The sequence below is a fragment of the Dermacentor variabilis genome, chromosome 6 (assembly GCF_050947875.1).
Source record: "Dermacentor variabilis isolate Ectoservices chromosome 6, ASM5094787v1, whole genome shotgun sequence".
Lineage (NCBI taxonomy): Eukaryota > Metazoa > Arthropoda > Arachnida > Ixodida > Ixodidae > Dermacentor > Dermacentor variabilis.
This window is the reverse complement of record NC_134573.1, coordinates 192,826,860-192,832,332: the sequence shown is the minus strand read 5'-3', so window position 1 is coordinate 192,832,332 and position 5,473 is coordinate 192,826,860.

Genomic DNA, 5,473 nt, shown 5'->3' with positions numbered 1-5,473 from the left:
TTCTGTTAGTAACAACCACGAGACTTGAAACCAACAAGCTCAAGTTCGGCACTCGCGTGGTTAATGCAGAGGATCCATAAAAAGTACAAAAACAGAAAACTCAAGGGAAAGGATAAAGCACGTGCCATTTAACACTTAGTATTGCTGCAGCCCACCCCCTTCTTTTATTTTGTCTGGTCGTGCTACATCTTTTTACTATAGATAAGCATGAACTTAGGTGATGTTCCCAATCAGTGTCCAATTTTTATATACACCATGTGCTGGTTCAAAGAGGCTCGAAACACTGCAATGGAAGGTTCAAGTAGGAAAGGTGCCTGGAAGAAAAAAAAAAGCTGTGCTGCAACCATCTCAGCAACATCTTGTCCCCTTAATAAAAATTGTGCTTTCATATCAACTTGAGCCATCCAGTTTAATGTACCAGTGTACGTATGAACAATGAATCAATTCTCAAAGAGCATGTTCAGTCCAGCCAAAAGCAGGGGCAAGAATCCGCATTGTGCTCCTGCATTGAAGGTGAATAACACGTATCATAATGGCGAATGGGCTTTAGTAAGCTTCCCTGTAATATGAATTTGTAATGTACAAAGAATTGTCAATGAAGCTTACCACGAGCACAGATGCACTTGCAAATTATGTCACAATTGAGAATAATGAGCACAGTGTAAACCTATGTGCCCTTTCTACTCTTAGTATGCTTTACTGCACGATGCTTATTTACACCCCTGTATTGCGGTGTACCAATCTACAAAAGAAACGTTGCATATTTAAGCTTTTTACGATTATCTTTCTCGCAATACACTAATATCTCGCGGTGAAGCCTAAGCAATGTACTGCGGTGAAACATACTAAAAGTGAAAAGGGGCCACTGTCACTGGACATAATAAGAGTTCTTTAATTATACGCTCGCGCACCCGCCGCCTCTCAGGTCGCCTAAGTGGACGTACGATGCTGACTGATAGCGGCCCCCTCTCACGTTTAGTATGCTTCACCGTGTAAGTAAAGTGTACTGCGGCGAAGAAGCCGTACATTCTTATTGAGTGAATAAACAAATGGTTTTTACAACAGTACGGAAATAAACGCGTACCATGCATCAGTCTACCACATGGAAGAGCATCGCAACATACGGTAGCTGATTCACACAGGCCGTGTAGCCCACTTATCAGTCGTAAAGGGTATTATGGGTAATTCAAAATTTCAGACACACATATGTGTTTATTTTTACGTTCGCACTCCATGCGTAATAAGACTCCCAGAACTTCCACAATAGAACGTAATTTACAACACACAAACGCAAAGAACAAAGACATATGTCTCGTTTGCAACTCGGCCGTCATGCAAATGACATATAGCGCGGAAAAACGTGAGCATGCTGTGTGTTAGCGTCGCAAACTTCATACTAGGCAAGGAGCTAGAACACCACAATCCCACGACAGCCGCTAATGAGACCAAGACGGGAGCGCATGTCTGTGAACGCGCAAACGGAGCCCCTAAGGTCCTCTGCTCCTGCGCCACCCCCGCTGCACGGCTGCACCACTCGTTTCAAGCACAGCACACCCAACACACATTCAGCGCTTAACAGTGGGCGGTCGACGCAGTTGCATTTACATTACTTGCAGCGAGCAGCACATCCCTCTATGTCCGTTAAGCAAAGTCGGAGACGGCGACGCCACATCGCGGTTCGCAGAACTTCGCTGCCGAGGCGCTAGGCCCCTTCGATATTTCAGTTGTCACCACCGCCGGGTTCTCAAGAAAGCACGGGTCACACAACGCAGATTCTGTACTGCCAGAGCTCACCGAGGCCAAAGCCGCACTGCCACACCGCCACTAATCACGGCTTTCCACCAAGTAACACAGAACCTACAACCAACACACAAGCAACGCACGTACAATCACATGAGCAATGTTGAAAAACGCGCGGTCCAGAGAACGATCACGCCGAGGACGAACACGCCACAGCGTCGCTCTGCGCCAGCATCGCGCCTTCTCAAAAATCCCTAAACGATGCTGTCCCTAGGCGCCTAGGATCAGGTCACGTGAGGGATTTTTGTACGACAAATAGACGCACGCGCCCCGGAGGCCTCCATCTGAGCAGCAAGCAGCTGCCGACCGAGCGCGCACCGAATAAAAACTACGGGTAACCAAACGTCTCGGCAAATCTCGAATTTCCTCCGTGACCTCGACGCGAGAGGTGACGTGTTGGGCCGCCACTGCGGCTTCGAAGAGCGTTCGCTTGTCAAGGCTGGCTGTGTGACATAATGCTCCCTCCTACCTTTTTCTTCCTCCATGCTGTAAAGAAACGAAGCCGGCGCGAGCGCCCACGTGACGCCATTAGACAAATAGCTACGCGGCGTCGGCCACAGCCAGAGGGATCGAAGAGGAAGCGGTATTCTTGGAAGCGTGGCGCTAGTTTACGAAGTTTAAGAGGCTTTAGGTCTGCGAGAAGAGGAGGCTAAGCGACACCGTCGACAGAACCGTGAAGTTCAAAAGCGCGAAGCAGACGCACACGCCGTGTCCGCGTGAGCATGTCGCAGTACGGGAATGCGAAGTCAACACCAAGACGGCAATGCCCACAAGACCCTGCAGTTCTAACTGATGCTGCTCGCGGTCATTGAGTTTTCTCTGTTCTTGTGTTAGAACACCAGGGGGCGCCAATGAATGCGGACGCGCAAACATCGGCTTTCGTTTCCTCAAATGTTTTCGGTGGTACAGTCCGCGAGGACCACAGAACAGTGTGCATCATTCGACGTAGTTTGTTGGGGGGATGAAGCCGATACCGGATTTATATCGGTAGGTGCTTTTCTGGAACTTTTATACGACCTTCAACTTTTCGCCACGCTGGGCGGACCTAACCCTAACGGGTTAACGCCGGTGAACAGTTCGGGCTAGGCCTTGGCCTAACTCCGGGTTGGTGGGGCATCGTGTCCGAGTCGAAGTGGTGGAGGCGGAGTTCTTCAATGGGGCGCTCCTGCTTGCGCGGGCTTTCCCGCTCCACAGGGTGCTGGCGCTCCAGAGGGTGCTCCGTGCAAAGCGGGTGCTCTCAATCTAGGGGCCACTCCAAGTCCAAGGTGCGCATCCCAGGAGGTCCCACCTAGGCCGATCATGTGAAAGACAAAGCCGAGGGTGAAAAGTGAAAGACAAAGACGCAGCACGCCGCCGCATAGGAGAGCGAGCGGCCGCACGATCCCAGGATTGCGCAGTTTATGAACGAAAACGCCAGTCTCAAGGAGGAAATCCAGAGAAAGAAGGCCGACTTTGAGGTCTTCCGAAACGCCAGCGCCATCCAAGCGGCCGCGGCAAGGCAAATGTCGAAGGAAGAAGGGGCCACAGGAAGGGCGGTCAAGCACAGAGCCACCTCCTCCCAGGGTATGGTTGAGGGCATGGGCATGGCGGAGGCTGCCATGCAGAGGTCCTTGGACCGCATTCAAAAATATTTTGCCGAGCTGGTACAGAGTAACGAGACCCTTCTACTCCGAGTGCACCTGCTTGAGAACGCTCTTGCCAAGCGATGTGACGTACACTACGGCGACGCCGCCAGGCTGGAGGCGGTATCCAGTGAAATGCTAGAAGACAACCAGCTCTCGTGGGTTGACGAGCAAGATGACATCCCAGCCCACCTCCGGTCCAACATGCCCAACCATGGCCAGACCGGATAGTAAGCTCATCGTGTAGCAGTGGAACTGTCCCAGTTTCCGGAGGCGCATGCCTCAAGTGATGCAGTTCATCAAGGCCCGGGAGCCGCAAGAGAGGCCCCACGTCATTTTGCTACAGGAAACGGGAATGGAAACAATTTCTCTCCAGGTGTACCGAGCTGTCTCCTTGTTGGCGGAGAACGGGCTCGGCATTGCGATACTCATTGCAAAGAAGTGTGTCTTCCAGGAGCACGATCTCCGTCTTGGCAACACCAAGCTGGAAGCGTGGCTCGTCGCGATCATACCCAACAGCTCGCTCAAGAACAGCGTCTAGGTTATCAGTGTGTACTGCTCTTCTAGGGACAACCGGCAGACCTACAGCCTAACGACCAAGGCATCGTCCCAGGCGACAGAGACGCCGCTCGTTATGGTTGGAGATTTCAACCAGCCGCACGAATCCTGGAGCTACGTGAGAAGCTTTCCCAAAGGCTGCAGACTCCTGCAGGCAGCGACTGACAGCTCCCTAGAACTGATCACCGACTCCCATTGCCCCACGCGCATGGGAAAGTCGGTAACGAGAACCCCCACCCCAGACCTGGCCTTCGTCAAGAATTCGCCGGGAGCGGAGTGGCACAACTTGCAAGAGAACCTGGGCAGTGACCACTACATCGTGGAAATCTCCCTGCCGGTCCGCGAGGCTCCGCCGTTCGAAATGGTCGACTGGGACGCCTTCCGCAAGAGAAGGAAGGACCACGAAGAATACGAGTCGTTTGCGGACCTCGTAGCGAAGCTCAAGAAGGACGTAGCTGCGGTCACCAAGACCGTCGAAACGGACCTCAAGCTCGACCGCATGGACGCTCGAATGGCGCACCTGCTCGAAGCCAAGAATTCCCTCACAGCCAGATAAAAGACGCCGAAGCTGAAGCGCAACCTCCTGAGGAGGATCGCGGCCCTCAACCGCGAGATCGAATTGCACTGAAAAGAGCTCGGCCAGCAGCAAGGGAACGAAGTATGCGCGTCGGTCGACGGACAGATGCGCGCGGGAGGCAAGTGGGACCTCTTCAAGCAGTTACTCAACGACACGCAGTAGAAGTGAAACCGCACTCTGGTCATCGATGGGCTGGTCCACAAGATCAATAGCGAAGGCGCATCTACGAACCAAGTGATGGACAAAGTCAAGCGTCGCTAGCTCCCCATCGGGCAGTCCGGGCCCGAAGATTACCCGGCCTATGGCGGCAAGGCGGACGAGGGGCTCGACGCCCCTTTCTCCGTCTGGGAAGTCAAAGCGGCCCTTCAAGGCCTCAACGGAAGATCGGCGCCCGGGCCGGATAGAATCTCGAACAGACTCCTTCGAATTTGGACTACGGCTCGATCGAACTGCTTAACAAAGAAATCAATGAGGTCTGAGAGGCCAGCATCATACCAGATGCCTGGAAGGAAGCCACGGTAATACTTATTCCGAAGCCGGGTGAGACACCAGCCAAAGCCAGTCTACGACCCATTTCGCTGACGTCTTGTGTGGGCAAGGTGGTGGAGCTGTCATCCACAACAGAATCTAGAGGCAAGTCGATGAAGGACACCTCCTCCCGACGAATATGGGCGGCTTCAGACCCTCGCTGTCCGCTCAAAAGGTCATGCTACTAATCAAGAGGTAGATAGTCGACGTGGTAACGAGAGACGTCCGAGGCATCTTGGCGCAGGACCTCGCCAATGCCTTCGACATGGTCAAACACGAGCATGTCCTCGACTCTGTGACGAGATTCAACCTCGGTGAACACTTTCACGCGTGCGTCAGCTCTTTCCTCAGGGATCGCAAGACCATGATAAATTTGGGTCAGTTAAAG